Raw genomic sequence first — 13,963 nt, forward strand, 5'->3', positions numbered from 1 at the left:
AAATCCGCCTGCCTCTGCCTCCCAAGTGCTAGGATTAAAGGCGTGCGCCACCACCGCCCGGCTCTAAATTCTTATCTAGACATTTTTGTTTTGTTTTTATGATGCCATTTTGCTTAGTTAAGTACTAAGAAGGTGGGTAGAGTGATATTATTATAGTTATAGTTTTGGTTTCTGTTAAATTATTGATGGCTTCATAAAATGCCTGTAGCATCTTCCTTCCTAAATTTAGTGTGAATGAGTACTGGCTTTACCCATTTTGTTTTGTTTTGTTTTTTTGAGACAGCGTTTCTCTGTGTAGCCCTGGCTGTCCTGGAACTTACTTGGTACATAAGGCTGGCCTCGAACTCAGAAATCTGCCTGCCTCTACCTCCCAAGTGCTGATATTAAAGGCACAGGCCACCAGTGCCCAACTCACTTCCCCCATTCTTATGTCATAGCAAAAATATAGTAAATATGAGACTTTGCAAGAATTTCCTTAATAGGGTCATATTTACCCTTTCTTTTCTATGAAAGTTGTTGAACTATTTCTTGCTTTAATTATACCTAGTGTTTTGTCTTTCTTATCTGTTGAATAATTTTCAGTCATCTCTGAAGATTTATGAATGGCCTAGTACAAATATATTTCAGTTCTTTTCTTATAACAATGGGTTTTGCTCTCTTCGTTTTTGTGTTTCCACATTTTCAAGCAATAGTACTCAACCTGCCTAACTCTGGGAGCCTAATTCTGGGAGTACCTCATGTTGTTCCTCCTAAGGGGCTGCAAACCCCTTCAGCTCCTTGGGTCCTTTCTCTAGCTCCTTCATTGGGGACCCTGTGCTCAGTCCAATGGATGGCTGTGAGCTTCTACTTCTGTTTTAGTTGGGCACTGACATAGCTCCTCAAGAGACAGCTATATCAGGCTCCTGTCAGTAAGCAACCTGTTGTGCATCCACAATAGTGTCTGGGTTTGGTAACTGTATGTGGGATGGATCCCTATGTAGGACAATCACTGGATGGCTTTTCCTTCAGTTTCTGCCACGAATTTTGTCTCTGTATTTCATCCAGTAAGTATTTTGTTCCTCTTCTAAGAAGGACTGAAGTATATATACTGTTGTCGTCCTTTTTTCTTGAGCTTCATGTGGTCTGTGAATTGTACCTTGGATATTACAAACTTCTGGGCTAATATACACTTATCAGTGAGTGCATGCCATACGTGGTCTTTTGTGATTGAGTTACCTCATTCAGGATGATATTTTCTAGTTCCATCCATTTTTCTAAGAACTTCATGAGTTCATCATTTTTAATAGCTGAGTAGTACTCCACTGTCTAAATGTACAACATTTTCTAAATCCATTCCACTATTGAAGGAAATCTGTTCTTTCCAGTTCCTGGCTATTATAAATAAGGCTGCTATGAACATAGTGGAGCATGTGTCCTTATTACATGTTGGACCATCTTCTGGGTATATACCCAGGAGTAGAATAGCTGGGTCCTCAGGTAGTAATATGTGCAGTTTTCTGAGGAACCACCAAACTGATTTTCAGAGTGGTTGTAACAGCTTGCAATCCCACCAACAGTGGAAGAGTGTTCTCTTTCTCTACATCCTTGCCAACATCTGCTGTCACTTGAGTTTTTGATCTTAGCCATTCTGACTGATATGAGGTGGAATCTCTGAGTTGTTTTGATTTGCACTTTCCTGATGACTAAAGATGTTGAACATTTCTTTAGATGCTTCTCAGCCATTCAGAATTCCTCAGTTTAGAATTCTTTGTTTAGCTCTGTACCCCATTTTTATTAAGGTTATCTGATTCTTTGGAGTATAACTTCTTGAGTTCTTTGTATATCTTGGATATTAACACTCTATTGGATATAGGGTTGGTAAAGATCTTTTCCCACTCCACTGGTTGCCATTTTATCCTATTGACAGTGTCCTTTGCCTTACAGAAGCTTTGCAATTTTAAGAGGTTCCATTTTTCAATTCTTGATCTTAGAGCACAAGATATTGATGTTCTGTTCCGGAAAATTTCCCTTGTGCCCATGTGCTATAGGCTCTTCCCCTCTCTTTTTTCTATTAGTTTCAGTGTATATGGTTTTATGTGGAGGTCCTTGATCCATTTGTACTTGAGCTTTGTACAAGGAGATAAGAATGGATCAATTTGCATTGTTTTACATGCTAACTGCAAGTTAAATCCTCACCATTTGTTGAAAATGCTGTCTTTTATTTTTTTATTTTTTTCTATTGGATGGCTTTAGCTCCTTTATCAAAGAGCAAGTGACCATAGGTATATGGGTTCATTTCTGGGTCTTCAATTTTATTCCATTGATCTAACTGACTGTCACTATACCAATACCATGAAGTTTTTAACACAATTGCTCTGTAGTACAGCTTGAGGTCAGAGATGGTGATTACCCGGAAATTCTTTCATTGATGAGAGTATTTTTCTCTATCCTGGGCTTTTTGTTATTCCAGATGAATTTGCAAGTTTCTCTTTATAACTCTCTGAAGAATTGATTTGGAATTTTGATGGGGATTGCACTGAATCTGTAGATTGCTTTCATCAGGATGGCCATTTTTACTATATTAATACTACTAATCCATGAGCATGGGAAAACTTTCCACCTTCTGAGAAAGTCTTTGATTTCTTTCTTCAGAGACTTGAAGTTCTTGTCATATAGATCTTTCACTTGCCTAGTTAGATTCACACCAAGATATTTTATATTATTTGTAATAATTGTGAAAGGTGTTATTTCCCTAATTTCTTTCTCAGCCTGTTTATTCTTTGAGTAAAGGAAGGCCACTAATTTGAGTTATTTTTGTATCCAGCCACTTTGCTGAAGTTGTTTATCAGGTTTAGGAGTTCTCTGGTGAATACTATCATATCATCAGCAAATAGTGATAATTTGACTTCTTCCTTTCCAATTTGTATCCCTTTGACCACCTTTTGTTTTCTAATTGCCCTAGCTAGATCTTCAAGTACTATGTTGAACAGGTAGGGAGAGAGTGGGCAGCCTTGTCTAGTCCATGATTTTAGTGGGATTGCTTCAAGTTCTTCTCCATTTAGTTTGATGTTGGCTATTGGTTTGCTGTACACTTCTTTTACTGTATTTAGGTATGGACCTTGAATTCCTAATCTTTCCAAGACTTTTATCATGAAGGGGTTTTGGATTTTGTCAAATGCTTTCTCAGCATCTAATGAAATGATTACTTGTTTTATTTTTTCTTTGATTTTATTTATATATTAGATTACATTGATGGATTTCTGTATAATGAACCATCCCTGCATCCCTGGGATGAAGCCTACTTAATTATGATGGATGATCATTTTGATGTGTTCTTGGATTCAATTTTCTAGAATTTTTTGAGCATTTTTCGCATCAATATTCATAAGATAAATTGGTGTGAAGTTTCTTTCTTTCTTGGGTCTTTGTGTGGTTTAGGTATCAAAGTAATTGTGGCTTCATAGAATGAATTAGCTAGTGTTCCTTCTGTTTCTACTTTGTAGAATAGTTTGAAGAGTATTGGTATTAGGCCTTCGAAGATTTTATAGAATGTTGCACTATTTCTTTAGGGAATAGGAGACTGTTTAGATCATTTATCTGATCCTGATTTAACTTTGGTACCTGGACTTGGTATCTGTATAGAAAATTGTCCTTTTCACTCAGATCTTCCAGTTTCGTTGAATATAAGCTTTTGTGGTAGGAACTGATAATTCTTTGTATATACTCTGGTTCTGTTGTTATTTTCCCCTTTTCATTTCTGATTTCATTGATTTGGATACTGTGTCTTTGCCCTCTGGTTAGTTAGGCTAAGTGTTTCTCTACCTTGTTGATTTTCTCAAAGCACCAGCTCCTGGTTTGGTCAATCCTTTGTATAGTTCTTTTTCTGGCTACTTGGTTGATTTCAGGTCTGAGTTTTATTATTCCCTGCACTCTACTCCTCTTGGAGTCTTCTTGTTCTATGAGTTGTGCTGTCAAGCTGCTAGTGTAAACTCTCTAGAGTTACTTTTTAGAAGCACTCAGAGCTATTTGTTTTCCTCTTAGCACTGCTTTCATTGTGTCCCATAAGCTTGGGTATGTTGTGGTTTCATTTTCATTAAACTTTAAAAAGTCTTTAATTTCTTTCTTTCTTCCTTGACCAAATTATCATTGAGTAGAGTGTTGTTCAGCTTCCGTGTATATGTGGCCTTTCTATTATTTATGTTGTTATTGAAGATCTGCCTTAGTCCCTGGTGAACTGATAGCATGTAGGGGATAATGTCAATCTTCTTGCATCTGTTGAGGCCTGTTTTGTGACCAATTATATGTTCAATTTTGGAGAAGATGCTATGAAGTGCTGAGAAGAAGGTATAGTCTTTTGTTTTAGGATAAAATATTCTATAGATATCTATTAAGTTTATTTGGTTCATAACTTCTGTTAGTTTTACTGTTTCTCTGTCTAGTTTCTGTTTCCATGATCTGTCCATTGCAGAGAGTGGGGGTGTTGAAGTCTCCCACTATTATTGTGAGAAGTGCAATGTGTGCTTTGAGCTTTAGTTTTTTTTTAATTAATGTGAGTGCCCTTGCATTTGGAGCATAGATGCTCAGAATTGAGAGTTCATCTTGGTGGATTTTACCTTTGTGGAATATGAAGTGTCCCTTCTGATCTTTTTTGATAACTAGGTTGAAAGTCGATTTTATTGAATATTAGATATTCTTGGGACCATTTGCTTGGAAAATTGTTTTTCAGCATTTTATTCTGAAGTAGTGTCTGTCTTTGTCACTGAGGTGGGTTTCTTGTATGCATCAAAATGTTGAGTCCTATTTACATATCCAGTCCTTTAGTCTATGTCTTTTTATTGCGGAATTTAGTCCATTGATGTTAAGAATTATTAAGGAAAAGTGATTGTTGCTTCTTGTTATTTTTGTTGTTACAATTGTAATTATGTTTATATGGTTATCTACTTTTTGGTTTGTTACAAGAAGATTATTTTCTTGCTCTTTCTAGGGTGTAGTTTCCTTCCTTTTGTTGGAGTTTTCCTTTTATTATCCACTGAAGGGCTGGATTTGTGGAAAGATATTATGTGAGTTTGGTTTTGTCATGGAATACTTTGGTTTCTGGGCTGGCATTTGTATTCTCTTAGGGTCTGTATGACATCAGTCCAGGATCTCCTATCATTCATAGCCTCTGGAGAGAAGTCTGGTGTAATTTTGATAGGCCTGCCTTTATATGTTACTTTGCCTTTTTTCCTCACTGCTTTTAATATTCTTTCTTTGTTTTGTGCATTTGGTGTTTTGATTATGTGACAAGAGAAATTTCTGTTCTGGTCCAATCTATTTGGAGTTCTGTAGGCTTCTTGTATGTCTGTGGGCATCTCTTTCTTTATGTTAGGGAAGTTTTCTTCTATAATTTTGTTGAAGATATTTACTGGCCCTTTAAGTTGGAAGTCTTCACTCTCTTCTGTACCTATTGTCCTTAGGTTTGGTCTTCTCATTGCATCCTGGATTTCCTGGATGTTTTGGGATAAGATATTTTTATTTTTTGTATTTTCTTTGACTGTTGTGTCAATGTTTTTATGGTATCTTCTACACCTGAGATTCTCTCTTCTGTTTCCTGTATTCTGTTAGTGATGTTTGCATCTATGACTCCTGATATTTTTCCTAGGTTTCTAACTCCAGGGTTGCCTCCCTTTGTGATTTCTTTGTTGTTTCTAGTTCTATCTTTACATCTTGGATGGTTTTGTTCAATTCCTTCATCTGTTTGGCTATGTTTTCCTGTAATTCTTTAAGGGATTTTTGTGTTTTCTCTTTAAGTTCTTCTACCTATTTTCATGTGTTCTGCTGTATTTCTTTAAGGAAGTTATTTTTGTCCTTCTTAAAATCCTCTATCAGTATCATGATATATGATTTTATATCCAAATCTGCTTTTCTGGTGTCTTGGTGTATCCAGGACTTGCAGTTGTAGGAGACCTGGGTTCTGATGAGGCCATGTAGCCTTGGCTTCTGTTCGTAAGGTTCTCATTTTTGCCTTTTGCCATCTGGTTATCCCTGGTATTAGTTTGTCTTGCTGTCTCTGGCTGGAGCTTGCCCTTCTGGTGGGCCTTTAAGCCTTTGTCAGCACTTCTGGGAGACCAGTTCTTCCCTGGCAGGCATAATGAACAGAGGTCTGTGGAGCATTCCCAGCTCCTCTGTGCAGATGGAGGCAGCTTGTGGGCTTCTGTCTGCTCTTCCCTTAGGCAGTCACTGGAGAAAGAATTATCTTTATTTTTTTAACGTTGATAAATGAAACTATGGAATAAATTGGTTATGTTCATCCGACTACATCTTGCCAAATACTCCCCACTTCCATGAACCCCCTTTCCCTTTCCAGCCTTTCTACTTTTATGCCTTCATTTTAAGCAGGTGTCTCTGCTGCTGTCTGTTCATAAATCTAATGTGTGTGAGCACAAGCCTATCCAATATCATATACAGAAGACAAGGTTTCAAAGCATTCCCACCACTTGCACTTTTTTTTTTTCTGGAAAGAAATGTGTTATTTTCTATCTTTTTTTCCTGCCTCAGAGTTTAACACATGGTAAAATAGTTGGTTTTACTCAAAGAGAAAGCTTCAAATGAACATTTTTTACAAAATGCAAAGACATGTGGAATTACATTGATTATTTCTAAAATTTGGGCCATTCAGAAGGCAATTAGCCAATAAAATGAGATATGAAGATTCTTGTGAGGACATGATTTGATTTAAAATTTAATCATAGCTCACTCAAGGCTGTGATAGGAGTTTAACTTATTAGGTACCATCTGCTGCCTAAACATCTAGGGGATATTTTTAAGGAATATCTTTCTAGAGTAAATGATATTCTTGTGCCAACTTGTTTATCACTTACGTGGTTGTTGGCATTTAAACCATGTAAAAACAAAAATTATAGCTGAGTGCATAAGGCAATAAATGAGAACTAAATATGATAAGAGCACAATGAAAATGCAAATGACTTTTTTTCACAGATTCATTACTTCCGGTACATAATGAGCTATATAAATGTGAGACTAGCCTACATGGTGACAGCAGGATGATTCACATCTTGTGAGATACTAATTTGAGGAAGTAATATGGTTTTAAATTTTTTTAACCTTGGCAAATTGTTACAATTTAGTTTTCTAATCATAATTAATGAATCATGACAATGATTTTAAAAATTTGGATAGCATAAGAATTTATATTTCATATAAATACATATATGAAAAATTTGTTATCTTATTCAACATCCATAATATAGAAAAGATGGTCATGTAGGATTAAAATGACTATAAATCTTCTAACTTACTGGGAAATAAGCATTATTTTGAGCCAATGTCAAATGCCAACCACAGGATACAGAAAGATTCACAGCCTTTTCCACATCAGTTTAAAAGCATAACACATGGTGTTTTGAACCATGAGGGGACTGGCTCAAAAGGCTTCAAGGGAGAATAATATTAATATGTGGCCTAAAGACTGTTCTTTTGATATTTGAAGAAGAATATGACTGCTTTCTGCCCTTGTCCAAAAGAATCTGCCTGAAGCTAAATTAAAGTTATGGATTAACAAGTTTGGCAGAGGAGATTTCCAGACCTGCTAATATTGACTCTACTGTGTGGTTCTTACTGACTAGCATTGTACAGATCTACAGATCTATAATGAAAAGGAGCAAGCTGAGTAAGGAAAAGTATAAAATAGATGGTTTGAGGAGAAAATGAGCACCAGAAAAAAAATTTAAGGAAAGCCAGATCCTAAATAAAAATAAAGGATGTAGTAATCTTAGAGCAAGACCCCACCCAGGGAAAATTCCAGTTTATGAAAATAGAGTATGAAAAGTGTGGTGTTGCACACCTTTGATTTCAGACATTAGGAGACATGCAGATCTCTGAGTTTGAGGCTATCTTGGTCTACAGAGCAAGTTCCAGAATTGCCAAACTTAGGCAGTGGAAAACAAAAAGAAAACAAAGTAAAAACAAAATAAAACAAAACAAAACAAAAAAAAAAAAAAAAAAAAAAAAAAAACAAACAAAACCCATCAAAACCAGAAAGCTGGTAAAAAATTTACTTGAACCAAGGAGGGAGCCATGCTTCAGCACCAGTAAGCAGAACTTGACAGCTTGGCCCATGGTGTTCTGGCTTGATAGTCAAGGATACAAAAAGGGGGTTGCACAATTTCCTACCATGGCTAAGAAAAGATACTGATGTCAGGGGTATGTCAGGAGTGTGGGCTCCTACATCAAGGCCCAGAAAGACAATGTACAAAGCTGTGTGTGAGAAGTCTGAGTTTTATTAGAGGAGACTCCAAGATGTTGGAGATACCATAATTTTTGGATAAGAACAGTTGTGCCAAAAGAGCTGCCAACTGGTTGTGGCACCAACCCTAAAGAAAGAGAGAGACTATGCTGCAGTCAACAAAGTTGAAAGGATATGGAGACTTGAAGAGAAGAGATCTTTGACATCAGTCATGGATATTCAGAGTTTGTAGTTTGCCTGTTCCCATTTTCCTCCTTTTCCCTCCTTTTGGCTTGTAGGTTGGAATTATATGATTTGCTTTTCAATTTTGATTATAGAGGGATTGCAGTTAAGAGACTGTCATGAGTTTTAGAAGAGATTTTGGACTTTAAAACAATGTTAAGTCTCAGATACACAATGGGGACTTTTGAAGTTAGACTGAATGCATTTTCATTGCATAATACAGTTACAAGCCTGTGGAAAGCAGAGATTAGCATGTGATGGTTTGAATAAGAACAGCACCCATTGAACCATAGGGAGTGGCACTATTAGGAGGTTTGTCCTTAATGGAGGAAGGGTGTCACTGGGCATTGTATTTAAGGCTTCAATGCTTACACCAGGTCAAAAAGAAGTTGATAAATTATAGCAGAACAAACACTTCCTTTGTGAAGACAGGTGATAAGAAATGTCCAGTTGGGGCTCAGTCTCCTCCAATGTGCTGGCTAGTTTTATGTCAACTTGACACAGCTAGACAGCTAGCTGGACACAAGAAAGTATCAATTGAGAAAATGCCTCAATATGATCAGGTTATAGGACAGGACTGTAGGGCATTTTATTAATTAGTGATTGCTGTGAGAAGTCTAAGCCCTACTCCTAGGCAGGAGGTCAAGCATTCTATAAGAGTTTGAGCAAGCCATGGAGAACAAGCCACTAAGAAGCACTCTTCCATGGGCCTCTGACATCAGCACCTGCCTCTAGGTAGATGTCTAGTTTGACTTTCTATGAAGACTTCCTTCAACAATGGACAACAATGTGGACATATAAGCCAAATAAACCCTTTCCTCCTTAACTTGATTTTGGACTTGGTATTTTATCATAGTTATATAAAGACTAACTAGACAATCCATAATTTGGATATATCATTTAGATTGCTTTCATATATTTATATATTTTAGGAAGTTACTACTGTATTAGGTTTTCAGACTAACCTTTAACTGGCCTTTAATTTTTGCTGACTCTTCTGTAGTTCCTACACAGTCCTTGGTTTCTGTTCTCTTCCTTCTCACTTGAACTTCTTGTTCCAGCACCACAATGAATCCAGAAATCAACAAAAAAAAAACCCTGAAGATTCCCCCTGTCAACAACAATGAAGATCCTGCAAAAGATTGATGGGGGTGGAGATTCAACGATCCAAGAAGACTTAGAAATGAGGAGGAGAGAGTTTCAAGACAACCCACTGTGGACTGGCCTCCATGGCTTCCTGCCCTACCTACTTCCCCTCCTTGGTCTCTTCCTCATTCTCCTTTTCTCTCTCACAGAGGGGCTGGGTTTACTTATAAAGGCAATCAGGCTTCATCAGATCCAGGCTCATATCAAAGGCTTGTTTCCTGAGATCCAAGGTCAACATACAATTGGCCCTCAGAATATGAGGACCCTCCCTAGCTCTCCATTTGACCAATGAAAACAGGTCATGGAGCATGAAAACAAAAGGGGGAGATGTTGGGCCATATTTGGCTCTGGTTTGGGCCTTGAGGACAAACCCAAGCCTGGCTCTAGTTTTGTAAACTGTCTCAGTCACTTTCGTACTGGAGTGACTCAGCACAACCTGCTTAAGCCTGCCTTTGCCTAGCTGCTGCTGACTAGATTAACTTTGTTGGCTCTGTCAATCACTTCATACCCTTCCACAACCTTCCCCTCCCCTTACATCTCGCCTCAGCAGAAAACTACCTCTTCTCTTAGCCCTTTATAAAGAGAAGATTGATACATTAAAACGAGTTCCTGCTTTGGGCTCCTGGTGGTTATTCTCCAGAGGCAGTAGATCCAAGCTGCGACACTCACCATCCCGCTCAGGGGCTCTCAGCTGGACCAGGTTCTCTCCCTCTCACCAGGTTCTGCCTTTCCTAATGGTATCTATCTACCTAGTACATTCTCTATGCCTGACCTTTGTGGTTCTATGTATTGTAGCTTGATTATCATTGACTTAAAGCAAATACCCACATAAGTGAATGCATACCCATATTTGTCTTTCTGAATCTAGGATACATTAATCATGATTTATTTTTTATAGTTTATCTATTTCCCTGGTAATTTCATAATTTCATCGTTTTAAGGGCTGGGTGGTTGTCTATTTTCTAAATTTACTACATTATTTTAATCAGTTATTGAGGGACATCTAGGTTGTTTCCAATTTCAGGCTGTACTGAATAGAACAGCAATAAATATTGTTGAACAAGTGTCTTTATGGTAGAATGAAGTTTATTTGGGTTTATGTCTAGAAGTTATAGCTGGATCTTGAGATTTACTGATTCTCATCTTTCTGAAGACCTGCCATATTGATTTCCATTTTGGCTGTACAAGGTTGCACTCCCACTAGGAATGTTTCCTTACTTCACATCCTTGCCAGCATGAGGCATTACCTGTTTTATTGATGTTGGCCATTCTGAGAGATATAAGATGCCATTTCAAGATAATTTTGATTTTCATTTCCCTAACATTTAATGATATTGAATATTTCTTTTTTTTTGTTTGTTTTTGTTTTTTTTTTTTTTTCGAGACAGGGTTTCTCTGTATAGCTCTAGCTGTCCTGGAACTCACTCTGTAGACCAGGCTGGTCTTGAACTCAGAAATCCACCTGCCTCTGCCTCCCAAGGTGGGATTAAAGGCGTGTGCCAACACCACCCGTCTGAATATTTCTTTAAATGTCTCTCAGCCATTTGAGATCCTTCTTTTGAAAACTCTCTGTTTAATTGTACATCACTTTTAAATTATGCCATTATTTTCTTGATATCTACTGTTCTGAATACTTTATATATTTTTGTTATTATCAGCCTTATATCATAAAAATCTTTCACCATTTGTAGTATTTACATATTTCTGAATGACAATATCCTTTGCAGAATGGAAGCTTTTAAGTTTTGTGATGTCCAACTAATTATTTGCTGAAAATTTTGTCTGTGCTAATGATGTCTGCTCAGGATACCTTCTCCTATGCATGAGTTCAAATTTATTCCCTGCTGTATATTATAATTGGTCCATTGTATCTTGTTTTATGTTAATTTCTTTGATCCTTTTGGATTTGAGTTTTATCAGGGTCATAAGTATGGATCTATTGGATTCTTCTACATACAGCCATCCAGTTTGAATTACTTTATTTGTTGAAGATGCTTTCTTCAATCCAATGTATATTTCTGGCTTCTTTATGTAGATGTATGGAGAAATATTTTAAGAAAAATCAAACTAGTACTTTAGTTTGTTAGAAATAAATAATGGGTTTTAATATAGGTTTTCTGAATTTCTATTACTGATTCCACCTATTTTTTTGTATGTTTGTCAAGATTTTTTTCATTACCATGGTTAAAATTTGATACACTGTGTAAACCCAGACCAATGTCCCATTCTTCTGTGTTTTCTACTTTGTTATTTACAATATATCTATTCTTTGTAGTTGTGTGGTTTCATTTAGTTTTCTTCTTGTTTATATCTGGTTATTCTAACCTGATTCATCTCTCTTTTGATTAGTGTGCCTAAGAATCTATCAGTTACACATTTTCAAAGAACTCCAGCTGGTGGAGACCAGCTGGGAGGCACAGGCTGCAGAAAAAGCAGGGCAGCTGGGACAGGATACTTTCTACCTCCATCTACAACCAGGAGGTGCACCTGATCCATAGTCCTCTGTGTACCTTTCCTGCCAGGGGAGAGCAGATCTCCAGAGAGTACTCTGACCCTGGGACTCTAGCAGGTCCAGCCAGGAGGCACAGGCCACAGAAGCTGAAGAGCAACTGGGACTGGGTTATTCATCCATCTGCACCCAGGAGGGACAGCTGATCCATAGCCCTCTGCACACAGTACTTACCTGGGGAGAGCTGATCTCCCAGGAATGCTGACACAGGCTTACAGACCAACAGGAAGAATAAGCTCCAGCCAGAGACAGCAAGAACATCTAACACCAGAGATTAACAGAAGGCAAAAGGCAAATGCAAGAATCTTATTAACAGAAACCAAGACTACTTGGAATAATCAGAACCCAGTACTCCTACCACAGCAAGTCCTGGATGCCCCAACACACTGGAAAAGCAAGATTTGAATCTGAAATCATATCTCATGATGGCTATAGATGAACTTAAGAAGAACATAAAAAACTCCCTTAAAGAAATACAGGAGAATACAGGTAAAAATGTACAAGGCCTTAAAGAGGAAACACAACAATCCCTTAAAGAATTACAGGAAAGCAAAACCAAACAGGTGAAGGAATTGAACAAAACTATCCAGTATCTAAAAATGGAAGTAGAAACAATTAAGAAAAAATTTAAGATAAAGGGAGGCAACTTTGGAGATAGAACACCTAGGAGAAAAGTCAGGAGCCATAGATGCAAGCATCAACAACAGAATACAAGAGATAGAAGAGAGAATCTCAGGTGCAAAAGATACCATAGAAAACATTGACAAAATAGTCAAAGAAAATACAAAACGGTAAAAGATCCTAACCCAAAACGTCCAGGAAATCCAGGACACAATGAGAAAACCAAACCTAAGGATAATAGGTATGGAAGAGAGTGAAGATTTCCAACTTAATGGGTCAGGAAATATCTTCAACAAAATTATAGAAGAAAACTTCCCTAACCTAAAGAAAGAGATGCCCATGAACATACAAGAGCCTACAGAACTCCAAATAGATTGGACCAGAACAGAAATTCCTTCTGTCACATAATAATCAAACCACAAAATGCACAAAACAAAGAAAAAATATTAAAAGCAGTGAGGGAAAAAAGGCCAAGTAACATATGAAGGCAGATCTATCAGAATTACAATACACCAGAGACTATGAAAGCCAGAAGATCCTGGGCTGATGTCATACCGACCCTAAGAGAACACAAATGCCATCCTAGACTACTATATCCAGCAAAACACTCAATTACCATTGGTGGACAAACCAAGATATTCCGTGATGTAAGGAGGCAAACAGGAGCTCTTCTCCATGCAGTTTAATCAGGAACCTTCATTTTTACTTCTTCTCTAGCTAGCTTCTTTCATATTCTTCTATATCTTCTTTTTACATCTTAATGGTTACATCTTTCTATTTTCTTCTTACTTACTCCTATTTCCTACTTACTCCTATTCCCTACATCTTACTACATACATCTTACTTCTATTCTTATTCTTACATCTTACTTCTATCCTTACATCTTACTTCTATCTTTACATCTTACTTACTCCTATTCTTGCATACATCTTATTTCTATTCCTACATCTTACTTCTATCTCTACACACTTACTCCTATCTCCTACATCTTACTTCTATATCTACATACTTACTCCTATCTCCTACATCTTACTTCTATATCTACTTACTTATATTCTCTACATACTTACTCCTAATTATCTATTCTCTCTCCAGCCCCCAGCCCTTGTGGGTTAAATAATTTCCCTGGTCCCAATCAGCATCAGCTATGTGGCAAAGCACAATAGGCTGTAATAGGCTGTGAGAAATCATGCCAGCTTGCATCATAAACTGGAGGCACCCAGCTTTTCCAACTAAGGCTT

The 13,963-nt window shown here is 37.2% G+C and overlaps 1 long non-coding RNA gene across 2 annotated transcripts in view; it reads left to right on the forward strand.

The window, feature by feature from the left end:
* Window positions 1–13,963, forward strand: part of LOC116086511 — a 43,777-nt gene that overhangs the window by 18,952 nt on the left and 10,862 nt on the right. The window contains exon 4 of one of the 2 annotated variants that reach the window (XR_004116967.1): window positions 9,508–9,528. The exons of the other annotated variant lie outside the window; for it this stretch is intronic. This is a non-coding gene — a long non-coding RNA (uncharacterized LOC116086511). Of the gene's footprint in view, window positions 1–9,507; window positions 9,529–13,963 lie in introns of those variants that run through there. 2 annotated transcript variants of the gene reach the window in all.

The sequence above is a fragment of the Mastomys coucha genome, unplaced genomic scaffold (assembly GCF_008632895.1).
Source record: "Mastomys coucha isolate ucsf_1 unplaced genomic scaffold, UCSF_Mcou_1 pScaffold12, whole genome shotgun sequence".
In the NCBI taxonomy this organism is placed as follows: domain Eukaryota; kingdom Metazoa; phylum Chordata; class Mammalia; order Rodentia; family Muridae; genus Mastomys; species Mastomys coucha.